Source organism: Capra hircus, chromosome 23 (genome assembly GCF_001704415.2).
Source record: "Capra hircus breed San Clemente chromosome 23, ASM170441v1, whole genome shotgun sequence".
In the NCBI taxonomy this organism is placed as follows: domain Eukaryota; kingdom Metazoa; phylum Chordata; class Mammalia; order Artiodactyla; family Bovidae; genus Capra; species Capra hircus.
The window spans coordinates 27,242,229-27,264,549 of record NC_030830.1 but is presented as its reverse complement, the minus strand read 5'-3'; the positions used below and the strand labels follow the sequence as shown (position 1 = coordinate 27,264,549).

Genomic DNA, 22,321 nt, shown 5'->3' with positions numbered 1-22,321 from the left:
TGAAAAAGCTGGCTTAAAACTCAACATTCAGAAAACTAAGATCAGGCAAATGGTCCCATCACTTCATGGCAAATAGATGGGAAAAGAATGGAAACAGTGACAGACTTTATCTTCTTGGGCTCCAAATGACTGCAGATGGTGACTGCAGCCATGAAATTAAGACATTTGCTCCTTGGAAGAAAAGCTATGGAAAACATAGCATATTAAAAAGCAGAGACATTAGTTTGCCAGCAAAGGTCCGTCTAGTCAAGGCTATGGTTTTTCCAGTGGTCATGTATGGAAAAACATAACCTGAATGTCAAAGAATTGATGCTTTGAACTGTGGTGTTGGAAAAGACTCTTGACAGTCCCTTGGTCTGCAAGGTGATCAAACCAGTCCATCCTAAGGGAAATCAGTCCTGAATACTCATTGGAAAGACTGATGCTAGAGCTGAAACTCCAATACTTTGGCCACCTGATGTGAAGAACTGACTCATTGGAAAAACCTTGATGCTGGGAAAGATTGAATGTGGCGACAGAGAATGAGATGGTTGGATAGCATCACCGACTCAATGGACATGAGTTTAAGTAAGCTCCAGGAGTTGGTGATGGACAGGGAAGCCTAGCATGCTGCAGTCCATTGGCTCATAAAGAGTCAGACACAACTGAGCAATTGAATGGAACTGAACCGAAGGTACCCACAGGAAGGAGCTGACCGTTAACAGAGTGACTCTTTTGATATGAAGAATCCGCTGTCTATTACCAAGGAGATATCTTTTTCTCAAAGAGTGTCCTTTCTTCTCTAAGTCATATCTGTTTAATGAAGTACTATGACTTCACTGATCTATGTGTGACTATTTCATAATTATTACGATGTCAGCTCTCTATGTCCAGGAATGTTCTCCTGAAATGCCTATCCCAGAATCCTTGGTATTGAAATGCTCAGTGAGACTCCATCAGTGATACCACTGATTTCTGCCTAGACTCTTCCATTAAGAAATCCTCTTGCAGCATGGATCATATCCATTTATGTTGCTCTGTCAGCATGCATGTTACTCCAAGTCCAAATTCATACCCTGCCTACTTTCTGTTCAGGATGAAGATGTTTAACATCATGAAGAATTTCCCAAGTAACTCTGATTCAAGTCTAATAAAAACCTTTCCTTGATACCCTTACCCATCTCCTTAAATTGTGCCCTGAGAATATGCATTCAAAGAAAAGCTCAGTGCAATATTAAATCAGACTATGTGGTTTAGAGAGAGCCTACAGTTACAACAGGCAATAATGGGAAAAGGGTATCCTTGAAGAATTCACTGTGTTGTAGGCAAGCAAAATTTGTCCAAAAGGGATATGAATAACATAAGGACCTGCAGGGTGGCTGCTCTTTTGTGGAAAGAAATGCTTTCCTGAGTTGCAACCTACAACCACAAGCTTTCCTTAGTCTCCTAGAGAACCAGGCATCCTCTCCTTTCCAGAATCTGGTTGACAAAGCAGCCAATTCAGTTAGTGCTTTAAGAATAAATTTTATTCTTATTAGTGAGTTAAGTATTTACTTCATTTTCTTTAGATATTCACCTCTTGCCAAGTTATTAAATATGGAATTCCTCAAGGATTAATCCAAGATCATCTTCTATTTTATTCCAATCCATAATTCCCACTGAGCAGGCATTGAGGTATTCCGTATGCAGACTTAGTCAGCACAGATTTCTCTCAGCTCCAGGATTTAACATGTGATTTTTGTCCTAAACTGAATTCTACTTTCATATTTTCATTTTTATGAATGGTGTCACTTTTTATCCAGTAGTGCAAGTGAGAATCCAAGAGGCTCCCATCACCCCAAAGTCAAGCTGATTTTACTTCTAAAATTATCTGTTGAGTCTTCCTATGTTCCTTCTCCCTGCCTCTGGAAACTCAGGATTTCTTCACTTCAATGTAGAAGCAGTTTAGTTCTCTACTTCCTATTTAGTTCCAAGCCTACTCTACATGTTCTAATAAACATTAGCCTCTGATTAATTTTTTTTAATTACTTACTCTAGACCCACTGGAAGAGCCAACTCTCTGGAAAAGGCCTTAATGCTGGGAAAGATTGAGGGCAGAGGAGAAGAGGGCAACAGAGGATGAGATGGTTGGATGGCATCACTGACTCAATGGACAGGAGTTTGAGAAAACTCCATGAGATAGTGAAGGACAGGGAAGCCCGTTGTGTTATAGTCCATGGAGTTGCAACATCACTTAGAGTCAGACGTGACTTAGCAACTGAACAAGAAAAACACTGTAGGTTGCCCAACCTCCAGATCTAATGACATGGCCTGAGGTGGAGCTGGTGTAATAATAATAGAAATAAAATGCTCAGTAAAAACAATGTGTTTGAATCATCTCCAAACAATCCCTCCACCCCAGTCTGTGGAAAAATTGTTTTCCACAAAACTGGTCCCTAGTGCCAAAAAGGTTGGGAACTGCTGCCTAGACCATATCCATTAGAAATCAAAAAACCTTTCAGAGATATATGGGTTTTTTTACCTGTTCAATTATATCTGTCTTTGTCAATAGAAGGGAGTAGCATCAGAATTTAATTTTCTTCTATTTTAAATAGCATTGCCATGCCCTATTAGATTTGAAGTGGATTTTTTCTTTATATACTTGTAAAATTTTGTATGTATATATGTTTATGTACATATGTTTTGTGCAACTAAACAAGATTTCATTTTTCTTTCAGTATTATTAGTGAATGTTCCCTTTTCTCTGTTTACACCTAAATTATATATATTTTAAAACATTTAACAGAAAATGAGTTGATGACTCTAACATTTATAATTTATGATCTATCGTTTCAAACATGTGATTTGGTAACTATATGGAAAATGGAACAGGATTATTTTCACGGTACAGACTAAGAGTCTGCAGATATTTCACAAACTATATGAAGTACAAGTAAAGGGTTGATGAGTTTAGTGTGGTAAGAAATAGGCAGTTAGGTAAGTTACCAATTGTTCTTTTAGCTATTTGAGCAACATTTCCTGAAAATATGAATTTGAAGATTTTTTAGAGGGATGAAATAGATGAATAGAGGAAGGTCATTCTAACATAAAATCTAGTTTGTGAAAAGCCTTAGAGATGCCAGTGAGATGAACAATTGAAAAGGGAATAGAGCAGCATTGTTTTGGAAGGAAAAAGCAAACTCAGCTCTAGCATGATGTATGTAGTGTATTTTGATGATACCGCAAAAAGAATATTCTCCCTCCTGCTTTCTTTAGCCTGCAATGTGTCCACATTTTATGTGGTTCATCAATACGGCCAGGATACAGGATGCTCGGGGTTGGTGCACTGGGATGACCCAGAGGGGTGGTATGGGGAGGGAGGTGGGAGGAGGGTTCAGGATTGGGAACATGTGTACACCCATGGCGGATTCATATTGATGTATGGCAAAACCAATACAATATTGTAAAGTAAAATAATAATAATAATAATAATAATAATAAATAAATAAATTATGGTCCATTATATATGCTGGTAAGCTTTCACTACTGTTTGGGAAATTTCTTTTCTGTTTTCATAACGAGCATCAAATTCTTCACAAAGCCCCATATTTATCTCAATTATAAAGATACTCATGGAAGGTAAATTTTCATTTTATGAGTAGAAACACAGCCTCTTCTGAACTTCAACCACTAAAATACCCCCAAGGGACAATGATTATTATACAGTGCAGGAATCACACAGCATTTCAATCTGATTCCTCAAACCCAGATTTAAAGGAGCCTTTTAAATGTTGCTGTAAGGAACTTACTAGGAGAGTGACTCAAGTTTACATAATCCAGGTTGATTGACTCAATTTTAATGTAAGAGAAGAGATTAGTTCTAAAATGGCAGTGTTGTTCATAATAGGCCAAAACTTGAAACAACTCAAACATTCATCAACTCTTGAATAGGTAAATAAATGTGGTATTGACTGTGTGGATCACAATAAACTGTGGAAAATTCTGAAAGAGATGGGAATACCAGACCACCTGACCTGCCTCTTGAGAAACCTCTATGCAGGTCAGGAAGCAACAGTTAGAACTGGACATGGAACAACAGACTGGTTCCAAATAGGAAAAGGAATACATCAAGGCTGTATATTGTCACCCTGCTTATTTAACTTCTATGCAGAGTATATCATGAGAAACACTGGACTGGAAGAAGCACAAGCTGGAGTCAAGATTGCCCAGAGAAATCTCAATAACCTCAGATATGCAGATGACACCACCCTTATGGCAGAAAGTGAGAAAGAACTAAAGAGCCTCTTGATGAAAGTGAAAGAGAAGAGTGAAAAAGTTGGCTTAAAGCTTAACATTCAGAAAACTAAGATTATGGCATCCGGTCCCATCACTTCATGGCAAATAGATGAGGAAACAGTGGAAGCAGTGTCAGACTTTATTTTTGGGGTGCTCCAAAATCACTGCAGATGGTGACTGCAGCCATGAAGTTAAAAGACGCTTACTCCTTGGAAGGAACATTATGACCAACCAAAAGCAGAGATATTACTTTGCCAACAAAAGGTCTGTCTAGTCAAGGCTATGGTTTTTCCAGTAGTCATGTATAGATGTGAGAGTTGGACTATAAAGAAAGCTGAGTGCTGAAGAATTGATGCTTTTGAACTGTGGTGTTGGAGAAGACTCTTGAGAGTCCCTTGGACTGCAAGAAAATCCAGCCAGTCCATCCTAAAGGAGATCAGTCCTGGGTGTTCATTGGAAGGGCTGATGTTGAAGCTGAAGCCAATAGTTTGGCCACCTGGTCCAAAGAGCTGACTCATTTGAAAAGACCCTGATGCTGAGAAAGGTTGAGGGCGGGAGGAGAAGGGGACAACAGAGGATGAGATGCTTGAATGGCATCACTGACTCAGTGGACATGGATTTGGGTAGACTCTGGGAGTTGGTGATGGACAGGGAGGCCTGGAGTGCTGTGGTTCATGGGGTGGCAAAGAGTCAGACACAACTGAGCAACTGAACTGAACTGAACCATATAATGGAATAGTGGTGGTGATGGCTTAGTTGCTAAGTCATGTCTGACTCTTCAACCCCATGGACTGTAGTCCACCAGGCTCTGCTATCCATTGGATTTCCCAGGCAAGAATACTATTCATCAGTAAAAATAAATGCAGTACTAATAATGCTATACCATGATCAACCTTGAAAACAGTATGAAAGAAGCCAGTCACAAAAGACCACAGTCATATGATTCCATTTCTGTGTTTAGAATAGGCTAATCAACAGAGGCATAAAGTACATTAGTGGGTCTCTAAGGCTGCAGGGGTGGCTGGGGTGTCAGGAGTGACTTCTGATCTGTATTGTGTTTCTTTATGGGATAATGGAAATGTTCTAAAATTGTCATAATGGTTGCACAATTCTGTGAATACACTAAAACCCAGTAAATTGTAGAATGAAAATATTTGAATTGTAAGATATGTAATTATATTTTCATAAAGCCATTTTTAAAGAAAAGAATAGACAATTTGGTTAAAAATAACTCTATACTGAAAATTTGACCAACATGCTGTATAAATTCAAAGAAAATAAAAGACTGAGATGGCTCTAAGTCACTGAGTGCTTTAGATAAATGTAGCATGGAAAATACTTGCTATATTGGATATGTTAAAATTTTCTGTTTCATCTTAAATGTGTAAACAGTGGCCCAATGCATATTGAATCTGTTAAATAAAGTACACTAGGGAAAGGGCCATATAATACTTGGCAAACATCAAATTTCTGATTACAGTTAATCAGCCTTATGATAGTATAAATTAAGTGTTACAAAGCTGGAATACAATAGCAGCAGACCAGCCTTATTAGAGACCAGTCATATTAAACAACTTACTTCCTCTTCTCTGAAAGGCACTTGTTACCACCAAAACAATTTCTTCCAGCAATATATTTTTTCTTATCTAATTATCTTTAATAATTTCAAAAGACTACCAATTTTCCCCTTTTGGTTTTTTAAAAAAATAAATCTTATTTGTTTTGATCCTTAATCTTAAGAATGTTTTAACTCTAGATTTTAGGCTAAGAGGCTATGCCTGAACATAGCACTTTTAAGTTCAGGAAAGTAACTCCCACTGTACAGAAACTATTCAGATGAAATAAATGTAAAGAATGAAGAATAAATGGGCCATTCAACGGTCCTTTTACATCAGCAGGTTTTTTTTTCCCCCCAAGAATGTCTATAAAATCAGACAAAAATTCCAAAATTGCTCTGTTACTCTTTAGGGTTTGAGGGAGAGATACTAAGGTGGGTGATTAAAATGATTTCAGGATTTCATGGAATAAATTAGGCTTAGGGCTCTTTGATTTTAAGTTTGAAAATCCTAGCTCCTCTAGAATCAGAGAGTACTATGATTGAAATGAATTTCTAAATGCATGCCTTTGTTTAAGAGATGACAGATGAACAGTACAATCATTGAGTACTCTTCTCCAGAGTCATCCAGTTCTGACTCAGAGGTCACTAGCCATTCCATTGCACAGTGCCAAAGACAGAAATTCTCTACCTTGTAGAGTGTACAATACATCTTATATTTCTTATATTCTTTTATCCTAATAGGAACCTTCCATAGCAGGTCAGGAACCAAAGAGATGGGGAAGTGGAATCTCAGGGATGGTGACAGTAGAAGTTAGTCTTTAGACATGTGTCTTCTGACTTCCAGCAAGATCTCTTTCACTGGAGTTTTTTCCTAAAACACAGGTTGTTATTCACTTGTTCAGTTATGTCCAATTCTCTGCAACCCCATGGACTGCAGCACACTGGGCTTCTTTGTCTTTCACTATCTCCTGGAATTTGCTCAAACTCATGTCCATTGAATAAATGATGTCATTCAACCATCTCATCCTCTGTTGCCCTCTTTTCCTCCTGCCCTCAATCTTCCCCAGCATCAGGGTCTTTAATGAGTCAGCTCTTCACGTCAGCTGGCCAAAGTATTGGAGCTTCAGCTTCAGCATCAGTCCTTCCAATGAATATTCAGGGTTGATCTCCTTTAGGATGGACTGGTTTGATCTTCTTGCAGTCCAAGGGACTCTCAAGAGTCTTCTCCAACACCACAGCTCAAAAGCATTCATTCTTCAGTGCTCAGCGTTCTTTATGGTCGAACTGTCATATCCATACATGACTGCTGGAAAGATCATATCTTTGACTAGACTGATCTTTGTCAGCAATATGGTGTCTCTGCCTTTTAATATGCTGTCTAGGTTGGTCATAGTCTTTCTTCCAAGAAGCAAACATCTTTTAATTTCATGGCTGCAGTCACCATCTGCAGTGATTTTTGGAGCTCAAGAAAATGAAGTCTGTTACTGTTTCCATTTTTTCTCTATCTACCTGCTGTGAAGCGATGGGACCAGATGCCATAATCTTCGTTTTTTGAATGATGAGTTTGAAGCTAGCTTTTTCACTCTCCTCTTTTACCTTCATCAAGAGGTTTTTGAGTTCCTCTTCCCTTTCTGCCAAGAGAGTGGTGTCATCTACATATCTGAGGTTATTTCTCCTGGCAATCTTGATTCCAGTTTGTGCTTCATCTAGTCCAGAATTTCACATGATGTACTCTGCATATAAATTAAATAAGCAGTATGACAATGTACAGCCTTGACATACTCCTTTTCCAATTTGAAACCAGTGTGTTGTTCCATGTCCAGTTCTAACTGCTGCTTCTTGACCTGCATACAGGTTTCTTAGGAGGCAGATAAGTTAGTCTAGCAGCAGCTTCCCTTGTAGCTCAGTCAGTAAACAATCTGCCTGCAATGCAGGAGACCTGGGTTCAATTCCTGGGTTGGGAAGATCCCCTAGAGAAAGAAATGGAGACCCACTCCAGTATTCTTGCCTGGAGAATCCCATAGACAGAGGAACCTAGAGGGTTACAGTCCATGGGGTCACAAGAGTTGGACACAACTTAGAGACTAAACCACCACAAGGTGGTCTAGTATCCCCACATCTTTAAGAGTTTTCCACAGTTTGTTGTGATCCACACAGTTAAAGGCTTTAGTGTAGTCAAGCAGAAGATGTTTTTCTGAAATTCTCTTGCTTTTCCTATGATCCAGCAGATGTTGGCAATTGGATCTCTGGTTCCTCTGCCTTTTCTAAATCCAGCTTGTACATCTGGAAGTTCTCAGTTCACGTAATGTTGAAGGCTAGATGGAAAAATTTTGAGCATTTCCTTGCTGGCATGTGATATCAGTGCAATTGTGCTGTAGTTTGAACACTGGCTCAAGAAAATCAGAGGTAAGGTGATAAAGTACACACATTCTAAAGCACTGGGTTTTACACACATTCTAAAGCACTGGGTTTGGCTTAAAGCAAATTGGACCTGATTTTTTTTTTCTTTTAAGGTTTTTTGTTATTATTGTGATTGGTTTTCTTTTGTATCTGAGATATTTAGAAAAATAGCAATGACTTCACTTTTCAGATGGAAGAGGTTAAGCATTCATTTAAGAACAACAGATACAGACACCAACTTTCCCGTGAAAACTGAACTCAAACTGGATTTAGATCATGTTTTGGATTTGGATTCCATTGCTTCTCCTAAGAAAGGTCACGTGATGACATTTACTCATAAATATTTATTTGCCATGCTAGCCCCAGATATATAACAGGGTGACTGAGTTATAGTCCCCACTAAGGGAATTTTGATTGTGTTTGCAGAAACAGAAAAAAATGGCAACCCACTCCAGTATTCTTGCCTGGAGAATCCCATGGACAGAGGAGCCTGGTGGGCTACAGTCCACGGGGTCACAAGAAGTTGGACACGAGTGAGTGACTTCACTTTTACTTTCACTTGCAGAAACAGAAAAACTGAGTAAGACAGAACACACAAAACGTTATTTTCTTGAGGGTCTCCGTGCTTAATGGTGCTCACATTTGAGTCTGTAGTGAGCTCACTAATCCGTAGCCTCTGGCAAGAAAAAAGATGCAGCCGACAACAAACCACATTTGATTGGCTCCTGCTAGCTATAGGCGAAAGATCATTGCCGAGTTCTTGCCTTGGAGGAAAACACACATTTGGAGTCCTGTGCTAAGTAAGGAAATGTCTTTGGAAATGTCCTGTGCTAAGTAATCCTTACTTAGCAGTTTACTTCAGTAAACTGGTTTAACTGAAGTGAAGTGAAGTGAAGTTGCTCAGTCGTGTTCAACTCTTTGCGACCCCATAAACTATAGCCTACCAGGCTCCTCTGTCCATGGGATTTACCAGGCAATAGTACTGGAGTGGACTGCCATTTCCTTCCAAGGTTTAACTGAGGTAATGGCTAATTTCCTCCCAGCTGGAGAGGCCTCTGATTAACAACTGACTGGTAATTGTTTTTTTGTTGTTGTTGTTTATTTATAAATAAAAGGGTAAGATAATACCTTGTGTTTAACAAGTAAAGATAGTGACTTGTACTGTTCAGTGCCAGAGGGAAAGTCTAGTCTGGCCTCAGTTCAAAGGAAGTGAACTGAAAATTGCTCAGTCGTGTCTGACTCTTTGCAATCCCATGGACTATACAGTCCATGGAATTCTCCAGGCCAGAATACTGATTGAACCCAGGTCTCCCGCATTGCAGCTGGATTCTTTACCAGCTGAGCCACAATGGAAGGCCAAAGTTCAAAGGAGGAGGAAGCTAAAATCCTGTCATACACACTGCCTCCTGATGGCCTGGGAGTGGAGTGAGAAATAGATGTGTTATGCAATAAAAAATAACTTTAAAAAGCATGCTTTCATCTGAAAAAGAGCCTGAGTTCTAAATTTTAACTTTAAAAATCAAGTTTTTACTTTTTCAAAGTTTTTCCTTCATTCACTAGAAGTTTACTACAGCCCTTCTATGTGTCAGATGCTGATTCAGGTGCCAGGAATATGGTACACTCCTTATCCTCCAAAATAACAGAAAAAGCACTGGGGCCACAGCACAAGTCAATCAGGTGTTATGTGATATAGGTCATTTTCTCTGATTCTAATGCTTTACTCTTAAAATTGTACATAGGAAAATGTAATTCCAGCTCTGGAGAGAACGTGAAGTTATTCAGTCGTGTCCGACTCTTTGTGACCCCATGGACTGTAGCCTACCACACTTCTCTGTCCATGGGATTTTCCAGGCAAGAGTACTGGAGTGGGTTGCCATTTCCTTCCCCAAAGGATCTTCCCAACCCAGGGATCGAACCTGGGTCTCCTGCATTGTAGGCAGACGCTTTACCATCTGAGCCACTAGGGCAGTTACACATGTATATTAGTGACTATAAATACAAAACTGACCACAGAATTATACATACACATACCTATCAAGAATAAGATGCTTGGTCATACTCTTCCTTAGTCTTGTCTATAAAATGAATAAATATTTATGTTTTACAATATTACTTAAACATAAATTTGGTAAAATTGAAGATACTTAGTGTTTGCTTCTTGTCACTGTATGGGACAAAAAGAAATATGCCTGAATTGTGAGAGTGAGAAATATCATAGCAAGTAAGTCCATCTCATCTCTTACTAGTTGTCTAGCCATAGAAAGATCACTAAATCCTAGCTCTAAAATGAGATGAATGTTTATTTTAGAGGAGAAAGTAGCAATATAGATTAAATAATATTATCATAATAAGTGTCCTAATATAAATCTGCTTGATGGTACATAATTTGGGGATATATTGAATGGTATATTAAATTATATAAAAACTACAAAATAGCATCACTAATGAGGATAAAAACAGGTCAAAGTGTCCATGCATGTTATTTTGGAAATGTCTTTGTGCTGCTGTCTTGTTTGAAGAGAACAAAAAGAATTAATGCATTTCTGAGCTAACCTTGTCTTCTTTCAAGAGAAGGTAAGCTTATTTGCTCCTATCATCAGACAACTCTGTGGGCTCTGGCAATTTTTCTGCTTCAAAGCAAGCCTGTCATGTTACAGTACTGAGTGCTTACATCAATAGTTCTTTCCTTCAGATACAGAAAAAGAATAAAAGAAAGAAAACCAAAACTGCAAGCATAATCATAACTAAGAATCTATAAACTATGTCTTTCCTGGTTGGTTGTTTATCATAAGTGAGTGATTGGCTATGATGGTTTCCAGTTACATAATCTCCCAAGTTTGGAATCTGCTGTCATTTAAAGAATAACAAATTTTAAACATTATCCAATGATATAGGAGAAGAAATTACTCCAGAAAAAGCAAGAAGCATAATTCATCCAACCACAAGTACCTCTCTGATGTGATCCCCATAGTTAAGCATATTAACATTGATCCAACTGCATTTAATCAGAGTTCAGCAATGCCAGCAATCCAATTAAGCTCAGGATTCTATAAAAGCTAAATTTTATTAATTAAATGACATTTAAAGTTGCTTTATTTTGTTCTTTACTTCCTTTGTAAGGAAGAACAGATTGCAGACTTGGAAGTTTTCCAGTAATTCAAAATATTCAATGTCAAATAAGTTGCTACCTACTGATAAAAAAGACTTAACATTGAGCACAGTCTAACATTTTAAAACATGCTTTGAAATAATTAAATACCACATATAGTATGCTTTAAAGAATCAATTAAAGTTAGATGCTTTTTATTATATGATGAGCCTAATTAGTATAAAAATGTATTCTAGGGTTTAGGAATTATATTTACTCTTTATTCTATTTTAAACAAGAGTTAATAACATAATAATATAGTGTGATTTGTACTATAAACAAATGATACATACATATATTATTTCATAGTCTATTTTATATTTTAAGATGAAAAAACAAAAGCAAATTTTCTACCTTTGCAAGTAGCTTCAAAACTTAGAGGAAATGGACACAACAGAGTCCTATTGTGAAAAGTTTTCTAATGAGTAATCTTTATCCTTTGCAGATTCCGGAAACAAATATTTCATGTCACTGTATAATCTCTCTGAATGACTATGGGACAAAAAAAATATGCCTGATCTGTGAGAGTGAGAAGCATCATAGAAAGTAAATCCAAGTCATCTCTTATTAGTTGTCTAGCCATAGAAAGATCACTAAATCCTAGCTCTAAAATGAGATGAATGCTTATTTTAGAGGAGAGAGTAGTAATCTAGATTAAATGATATTATCATATTAATTTTCCTGATATAAACCTGTCTGATGGTATATAATTTGGGAATATATTAAATGATACATTAAAATATATAAAAACTACAAAATAGTTTTATTAAAGGACAAACTGACAGCCCGTTAATCAATCACCTGTCTGTCCAAGGAAGCGGTAGAGATGTTGAGGGGAGAGGAGGAGAATCATCTCAGATCTGAGGTCCCAATAAGATGAGGATCTAAAATTATTTATATTGCTAAGGTCATCAAGACAAAAAGTGATACTATACTCAGAAAATCTCTTAATTTTAATAAAATATTTGGGGAGATTTTTGACACCTAACTTCTAGTTCGCTCTGTGCTTTAGAAAAATAGGCTAGGGTTCTAAGGTTAGAATGACTATGCTGGACCTTCTATAAACCACTTCGCAGTTACAATTCTTAGTCACCTAGTTTTGTGACTTGCTTTATACAGAAATGGCAATTCACAATTTATCTAAAATATTCTATAGTTAATCTTATAGATGGTTATAGATGACTTTGTACATGATTAAAATGACTCTAAACATCTTTAGGACTATAGGACTAGCTGCAGAGTAGGGGGAAAGGACATTTCAAATATAATTCCATTTGTTTTCTTTTGACAGATAAGATTTCATTAGATTCACTAAAATGGGGTTATGCCTGTATTTACATGATGGAATTTGTAATGGAAAACCTAAGATACAATGGAAGCTTCACTTTTTCTATCTTTTTTTTTAAACATCCATTGTAACCGAATGAAATTTGCTATGGCATTGAAAGGAACTATACACATCTAGGTTCATAGATTTGAAAATACATTTGTGATATTACCCTTTCTATTATCAAATCAGTCCTTCAGTTAGAATTCATTTTGATTGTAATAGCATTGATTTCTTTCATGAACACCACTCCATGGGGTTGGGGAATTATATTTTGCATAAGGGATTGTTACAATGACTTTGTCAGCCCACAAATTAATATTCAGTACTGGTCATCTGTGTAGTGATGATGAATATTCACAGTGATTTTATATATTATGTTTTATATTTTAAGAGATATTATATTAAAAATACCTAGCAAACTACTTAAGATTATTTTAGTTTCAGAAGCTCTTTTTTATAAAATTTCTGGTGTTCATTTTTAAAACATTGAAAATATTCTCAATCAGAGCCTGCACTTAAAGAAGTTAAAACCGTAATTAGAAAAGCCTGCCATGCTGCGTGGTCTCTGGTGATGTAAGTGATTATTAGTATGTTTATTCCTAATACAAAAGGATTCTATAGCTGATTTTGTTAGCTTCACTATCTTTAAAACTCTGACATCATACATTTATTAGGAAGCTAAGGCTTCAAGGTAAAACTTTATGCAATAACCTTATATAATTATTTCCTACTTTTGGTATCTAAGCAACAAGACAAACGAAAAAATACCGTGTTGACAATGTAAGGTATTTAAGCTTGGCTGCAATTGCCCAGAGCTTCTAATTCAACTTCTTTCCTCTCAGGGACTTGCCACTAATGTGACAATCAATCCATCTGTGCTTCTAGTTATTAAAGGAGAACTTGACAGCCCGTTAATCCATCACCTGGCTGTCCAAGGAACCCATAGAGATATTGAGGCAAGAAGAGGAGAATTATCTCAGACCTGAGGTCAGTAGTACTCCTTGCAGAGGGGAAGCACCCAAGATTCTGTAGCCTAGGGTGAGTTTTTATTGGTCTCCTCCAATTTTTCCTTTATTCTACAATAACCTTGAGAACATACCAGATAATTCAAGCAGGCCAGGAAGCAACAACCGATTTCCTCAGAGCTCTGAAGGTAAGAGGCACTTTCCTTCAAGATAATGCATTTTATTTGTACTGCTTTTCACAGTTTGACCTTAGGCAGCTTCTAGATGACTTCTTAACCTGTAATTTTTCTAAGAAATTGAGGGGCGTGATGCCTGGGTGTGTATGTATATGTATTTAAAGCAACTTCTTTCTAGTCAAGAAAAAAGGAAAACAACCTACATTTTCAAATCTTTTTGACTCCTCCATCTGCTTAGAATTCTAATCAAGGACTCATGTTTGAAATGCTTTTGTCTGGCTATCATTGCTACCACTCTAATCCTTCGTATAGAGAGATTAATCCATTCTAACCTTCAACACATAATCACTCTAGTCATCCTAGTTTCCTTCACATCACATATACAACCCATTGCTATGCCCCTTCTAGGCCTTTGTTTTTGCCTTTTCACTAATTTTGCAGTTGTCTGGACTCTTTAATTCATTAACATGTAAAACGTACCCTTTCTTTAAAATTCAACCCAGTCTTTTTTTTTTTTTCTTTTAGCTGCACTGCATTGTATGTGGAATCTTATTTCCTCAACCAGGTATTGAACCTGTGAGCTTGTCAGTGGAAGCACAGAGTCCTAACCAATTCCACTGTACCACCAGAGAAGTCCCTCAGTCTTTCTGATATCACAGTTTCTTTTGATAAAATCACAATCCCCTTTTCCCCTCATAATAATTCTTTTTCTGAACTAATTAAACTCAGTTTAACAAGTGATTATATAATGGCATATCTAATTTTTTTTATATGTCTCTCAGCTTGTTCTGCAAAGTTATAAATGTGAGATTGAGGACTATATCCCTGTAACCTATATCGGAGAGTTAAGGGCCTTGGGATGCCCTATAGCTCTTTTCTGATTGATTTGTGCCAGTATCTGAGCAATTAACATGGGATCAATCTCTTTTTCTCACTATATAAGATTCTACAACTTATACTGAAGTAGGAAATGCTTTTCTTTTACATGGCAGATAAGAAGAGGGTTTTTAAAAATGTGTTTTAGGCATATTCCATGTAAGATAATTATGGTTTATTTACTTGTTTATGGTATTGTTTTTGTTTGCTACTGCTGTGATTCACTAATATTCCCTATGTAAACAGCTCTCTGCAGGAAACCCACCCTCAATAGGAAGCCCCTTTTCTTGTCACTGTAGCAAAATTATATGGTAACTGACTTTTAAACCAGGCACCATCATGTTCTACTCATCACTGGCCCAAGCACACTTTCAAATCTTTTAAACACACATGCTGTGCCATGCCTGCTGCTGAGTCGTGTCCGATTCTTTGCAACCCTATGGACTGTAGCACACCAAGCTCCTCTGTCCATGAAAATTTTCAGGTGAGAATACTGAAGTGGGTTGCCATTTCCTACTCCAGGGGATTTTCCCAACCTAGGGATCGAACTCCTGTCTCTTTGCATCCCCTGTATTGGCAGGGGAGTTCTTTATCACTAGCGCCACCCGTGGGAAGCCCATAATACCTTACCTAATTTATCAGTTCTTTTTGTAGATCAAAGAAGTATAAATGAAAAGTAAGTAATGAACAGATGACCCGATCTCTTCCTTAGCTTCCCCTTCAGTAATCTCCCAAACTGTTTGGCCAAACTGTGTGAACAAGAGGAAGACCAGGAGGAGTTGATAAGCCTGCACACAGTGGGGGAGGGCGATGACTCTGACTCCCTATCTCAATGGTTAACTGAGATTACTTCCTTGTTTTCCTTTAAAAGGTTTCATGGCCCAGCAGAATCTTTGGAGGTGGTTTTTAGGGAACACTGAGTCCACCATCTCCCTGGGTTGCTGGCATTCTGGTTAAAGCCACCTTTACTTTCTATCAACATTTATGAGTACTGATTTTGTAAGCAGTTAGCAGCAGGACTTAATTCATTCCATAACACCTAGACTGTCTTGTTTTGATTAGTTGAAATCCCTATCCCATTGTTGGTATGCAAGCATTTCAGTGACTGGACCATCATAATTCAATCTTTGTTACTTTTACTCTAAGAGAAAAAAGAAAAATTTTTGCATCGCGTATGGATATCAGATTGGGATAAGGAGAGCTTCTTTGCTGTAATTTTAATATTCATTATTTATGTTCTTTAGTTCTTATTCTTTTTTTTTTTCTGTTCTTATGCTCAGTTGCTTGATTGTGTCCAACTCTGTGGCCCCACGGACAATAGCCCACCAAGCTCCTCTGCCCGTGGAATTTTCCAGGCAAGAATACTGGAGTAGGGTGCTAGTTCATCCTCCAGAGGGTCTTCCTGACCCAGAGATCAGACCTATGTCTCTTGCATCTCATGCATTGGCAGGTGGTTTCTTTACCACTGGTGCCTCCTTAATCAGGTCTCTAATTATATGAAGTATAGTAGAAAAATGAGCAAAAATAATCCTTTCGTATAAAACTGCTATCAGAAGCATTTCATTCTAGGACACTAGGATGTGGTAAGGAAGAAGTTTGTGAAAAATGAAATTGCCATTTCTCTCCAGATAATATTCTTTAATATAAGAACACAGTCTGAATCACTTTTTTTAATAATCAATGTGGCAATAGGCAAATCACAGCACCAAATAAAAGCTGCCCCAAATGCTGTCATTTTCATGCCCAACTGAAAATATTTCATATTGCTTTGCTTTTAGGAATTAAATAGCTGTTAAAATAATTGTTTCATAAGTGTAACTGAGAACACTATTGAGAGTGGATAATCAATACATAGTGGATCACCAGCCTTATTTTGGGGGGGAGGGGTATGAGAGCCAGTTAACAAGATGTGGGGATGTCTACAAATAGAAATTGATTGGCAGCAAATTGGAATGTGGAGAGACAAACAGTTCATTTGATCAGAAAAAATAATGTCACTTATACATTAAAATGAAAGTGTTTGAGCAGAGAAAGTTATTGGGGTTGATTAGGAATGAGTGCAAATAAATAGAAAAATTTTGGACAATTGGAACTGAATCAGGCTTTTCGTCGCCCCATATACTGCTGCACTTGTCCCTATTGACTTTGTCCCCTTCTGACTGTTCACAGTCCCTGACATCTAAATATGCTCTCCCTTCCAGCTCCAGATGCAGTGCCTGGTGGTTCCTGACAACCTGACAGACAGGCTCTGGTTATGTCAGTACCCTCAGTTTTTAACCTAGAAGCCCATGTCTGAGCCCATCACCCAGTCCTGGTAACAGTGGTCCCTGGAGTTCTCTGGTTTCTAGCCTGCTTTAAAGTCTGCTTCTTTCTGGTATGGCTTTTGGGTACCTGCCTTCCTCTCTTTCTCAAACAAATCATTTACTTCTCTATCAGATTTTCTTGTGCTGTAATTTCAACAGATAAGTCTTTCTCTAATGCTGGAGCACTGCTCTGAAGCCATTTAAAAAAATCTTACTCCTGGAAGCTGGGATTATGTCAGTTGGTACAGATATTGAGAATACTATAGCTTTAGACGCAGATGGGTGTCTGGTTGGCTTTCTTCTACGTTCTGCCTTCCTGATTAACCCTCACTTCTGATATGATGGTAGAGACCCTTGAGCTACTTTGTTCTTTGTGACTGAGGTAGGAGGTAAATGCCCTCCCCACCAAGGGTAAAGTGACTGGAGATTCACTTCCTATGCACCGAAACTCCAAGACAAGAATAGCAGAACAATTAAGGGAGAAGGCTGGGCCTTGCCCAGACCACATATTTCTTATGCGGAGACAGCCCTGATCAAACATGTGCAGAAAGGTCTCCTTAGAGGTCAAAAGGGGAATTATGCCAAGGGATGTTCTCTACTCATATGCCTTTTCGGTAAAATCCGTATTGGCCAAGAGATATGTAAACACACATGGAAGGAACCTGCGATATACCAGATATGAACTGTGAACCATGCAAGTCAAAGTGACTGGCCAAAGGAAACCCACAAGATATGCCCCATAAAAGTAATTCACACTGCCAAGAGAGTGCGACTCAGCAAATCTCTCTCTCTCTCTCTCTCTCTCTCTGAGTCTGCCTGTGTGTCTGTCCACATGGACTGTACTATTTTTTCCTCTTATTAAACACTGTACTAATTTCACTACTTTCCATCTCTGTGGGAATTCTTCTCTGCAAAACTGAAGGGCCAGGACCCTTGTCACTGACCACTGGTCTAGTGGCTAGGATCTGGTGCTTTCGCCACCGTGACCCAAGCCTCCCCCTCCCCCAAGCTGTTGCAAGCCGAGACCACCTGAGATCATAATGGTTATCCTCACTATGAGTTATTAAACTACCTCACTTCATGGTACTTCCTATTGGTCAGTGGAAAATTTCAAAAACACTTATTTGAACACAAAGAAAATTCAAGAATGTGAAGATGGAGGAACAGAAGGTTTAGAGAAGAGTGCCTTAGATGTATCAGACATCTTCCTATGTGAAGTGAATATAAGAACATTTTTTTAAAGGATTGAGGCAACTACTTCTCCATCTTATTATCTTCAGAATGCAAGACATCTGTCTGAAAGTGCAACAGTTTTGGTAAGCGATCCAACCTGTTCACTTAACAGTGCAAACACATATCTCTGAAATTAACTTTCTCACAAGATGTAGTTCAGGAGACAGTCACAAAATATTTGTTGCTCGTGGAAGTAAGAGAAATTTCATCATTCTTTCTTCTACTTTGCTCAGAAATCTGTGTGAACTTCTGTCCAGAGTCTGTGGTCACCGTAATGCTGACTCACATGCATGTAGATCCAATAATGCTTACTCAATATTAAATCATTTTCTCTCTCTTCTAAGTTGGTAGAAGGGGGTCTTCTGTTGATAAGCTTGTTTATTTTTTCACCAACACCTATATTTAAGAAAATTTTTAAAGATTTCCTAATTAATTAAACATTAAAAATTATATTAATATTTGTATACTTGTATTTTAATAAATGCATATGCAGTACTTTATCCCTTCTCATTCTTCCTATTGTATTTACTTATTATTATGCAAGAGGGCCAAGAGGAGCTACTTCATGTCCAAGGTCAGGAGGAGCAGCCATGAGGGGATAACCCTCGTCCAAGGTAAGGAGCAGAGGCTGCACTTTGCTGGAGTAGCCGTGAAGAGACACCCCATGTCCAAGGTAAGAGAAACCCAAGTAAGACGGTAGGGGTTGCGAGAGGGCATCAGAGGGTAGACACACTGAAACCATAATCACAGAAAACTAGCCAATCTGATCACACGGACCACAGCCTTGTCTAACTCAGTGAAACTAATCCATGCCGTGTGGGACCACCAAAGATGAGAGGGTCATGGTGGAGAGACATCTGACAGAATGTGGTCCACTGGAGAAGGGAATGGCAAACCACTCCAGTATTCTTGCCTTGAGAACCCCATGAACGTATGAAAAGACAAAATGATAGGATACTGAAAAGGGGACTCCCCAGGTCAGTAGGTACCCAATATGCTACTGGAGATCAGTGGAGAAATAACTCCAGAAAGAAAGAAGGGATGGAGCCAAAGAAAAAACAATACCCAGCTCTGGATGTGACTGGTGATAGAAGCAAGGTCCGATGCTGTAAAGAGCAATATTGCATAGGAACCTGGAATGTCAGGTCCATGAATCAGGGCAAATTGGAGGTGATCAAACAGGAGATGGCAAGAGTGAATGTCGACATTCTAGGAATCAGCGAACTAAAATGGACTGGAATGTGTGAATTTAACTCAAATGACCATTATATCTACTAGTGTGGGAGGAATCCCTTAGAAGAAATGGAGTAGCCATCATGGTCAACAAAAGAGTCCGAAATGCAGTACTTGGATGTGATCTCAAAAATGACAGAATGATCTCTGTTTGTTTCCAAAGCAAACTATTCAATATTATGGTAATCCAAGCCTATGCCCCAACCAGTAACACTGAAGAAGCTGAAGTTGAACAGTTTTATGAAGACTTATAAGACCTTTTAGAACTAACACCCCAAAAAGATGTCCTTTTCATTATAGGGGACTGGAATGCAAAAGTAGGAAGCCAAGAAACACCTGGAGTAACAGGCAAATTTGGCCTTGGAATGTGGAATGAAGCAGGGCACAGACTAATAGAGTTTGGCCAAGAAAATGCACTGGTCATAGCAAACACTTTTCCAACAACACAAGAGAAGACTCTACACATGGACATCTCCAGATGGTCAAAACTGAAACCAGATTGATTATATTCTTTGCAGCCAAAGATGGAGAAGCTCTATACAGTCAGCAAAAACAAAACTGGGAGCTGACTGTGGCTCAGATCATAAACTCCTTATTGCCAAATTCAGACTTAAATTGAAGAAAGTAGGGAAAACCACTAGACCATTTAGCTATGACCTAAATCAAGTCCCTTATGATTATACAGTGGAAGTGAGAAATAGATTTAAGGGACTAGATCTGATAGACAGAGTGCCTGATGAACTAGGGACAGAAGTTCATGACATTGTATAGGAAACAGGGATCAAGACCATCCCCATGGAAAAGAAATGCAAAAAAGCAAAACGGCTGTCTGAGGATGCCTTACAAATAGCTGTGAAAAGAAGAGAAGTGAAAAGCAAAGGAGAAAAGGAAAGATATGAGCATCTGAATGCAGAGTTCCAAAGAATAAGGAGAGATAAGAAAGCCTTCCGCAGTGATCAATGCAAAGAAATAGAGGAAAACAACAGAATGGGAATGACTAGAGATCTCTTCAAGAAAATTAAAGATACCAAGGGAACATTTCATGCAAAGATGGGCTTGATAAAGGACAGAAATGGTATGGACCTAACAGAAGCAGAAGATATTAAGAAGAGGTGGAGAATACACAGAAGAACTATACAAAAAAGAGCTTCACAACCCAGGTAATCACAATGGTGTGATCACTCACCTAGAGCCAGACATCCTGGAATGTGAAGTCAAGTGGGCCTTAGGAAGCATCATTACAAATAAAGCTAGTGGAGGTGATGGAATTCCAGTTGAGCTATTTCAAATCCTGAAAGATGATGCTGTGAAAGTGCTGCACTCAATATGCCAGCAAATTTGGAAAACTCAGCAGTGGCCACAGGACTGGAAAAGGTCAGTTTTCATTCCAATCCCAAAGAAAGACAATGCCAAAGAATGCTCAAACTACCACACAGTTGCACTCGCTACTAAATTGCACAATCACACATGCTAGTAAAGTAATGCTCAAAATTCTCCAAGCCAGGCTTCAGCAATACGTGAACCGTGAACTTTCAGATGTTCATGCTGGTTTTAAAAAAGGCAGAGGAACCAGAGATCAAATTGTCAACATCTGCTGGATCATGGAAAAGGCAAGAGAGTTCCAGAAAAACATCTATTTCTGTTTTATTGACTATGCTAAAGCCTTTGACTGTGTGGATCACAATAAACTGTGGAAAATTCTGAAAGAGATGGGAATACCAGACCACCTGACCTGCCTCTTGAGAAATCTGTATGCAGGTCAGGAAGCAACAGTTAGAACTGGACATGAAACAACAGACCTGTTCCAAACAGGAAAAGCAGTACATCAAGGCTGTATATTGTCAACCTGCTTATTTAATTTATATGCAGAGTACATCATGAGAAACGCTGGGCTGGAAGAAGCACAAGCTGGAATCAAGATTGCCGGGAGAAATCTCAGTAACCTCAGATATGCAGATGACACCACCCTCATGGCAGAAAGTGAAGAGGAACTCAAAAGCCTCTTGATGAAAGTGAAAGAGGAGAGTGAAAAAGTTGGCTTAAAGCTCAACATTCAGAAAACGAAGATCATGGCATCTGGTCCCATCACTTCATGGCAAACAGATGGGGAAACAGTGGAAACAGTGGCTGACTTTATTTTGGGGGGCTCCAAAATCACTGCAGATGGTGACTACAGCCATGAAATTATAAGACACTTACTCCTTGGAAGAAAAGTTATGACCAATCTAGAGAACATATTCAAAAGCAGAGACATTACTTTGCCAACAAAGGTCTGTATAGTCAAGGCTATGGTTTTTCCAGTGGTCATGTATGGATGTGAGAGTTGGACTGTGAAGAAAGCTAAGGGCTGAAGATTTTATGCCTTTGAACTGTGGTGTTGGAGAAGACTCTTGAGAGTCCCTTGGGCTGCAAGGAGATCCAACCAGTTCATCCTAAAGGAGATCAGTCCTGGGTGTTCATTGGAAGGACTGATGCTAAAGCTGAAACTCCAGTACTTTGGCCACCTTATGCAAAGTGTTGACTCATTGGAAAAGACTCTGATGCTGGGAGGGATTGAGGGCAGGAGGAGAAGGCGACGACCGAAGATGAGATGGCTGGATGGCATCAACGACTTGATGGACATGAGTTTGAGTGAACTCCAGGAGTTGGTGATGGACAGGGAGGCCTGGTGTGCTGCGATTCATGGGGTCGCAAAGAGTCGGACACGACTGAGCAACTGAAGTGAAGTGAACTGAACTGAACTGATGAGTAATGTTTTTATCCAAATAGATTAACTCTTTAGAGAAAAAATGAATATATTAAGTCCAGAATAAAACTATTTTAACTTTAAGACTTAAAACTTGAA

The 22,321-nt window shown here is 38.5% G+C and overlaps 1 non-coding gene across 1 annotated transcript; it reads right to left on the bottom strand.

Moving 5' to 3' along the window:
- Nucleotides 10,108–10,179, bottom strand: TRNAC-ACA. The gene has a single exon. It is a non-coding gene; the product is annotated as a tRNA-Cys (tRNA).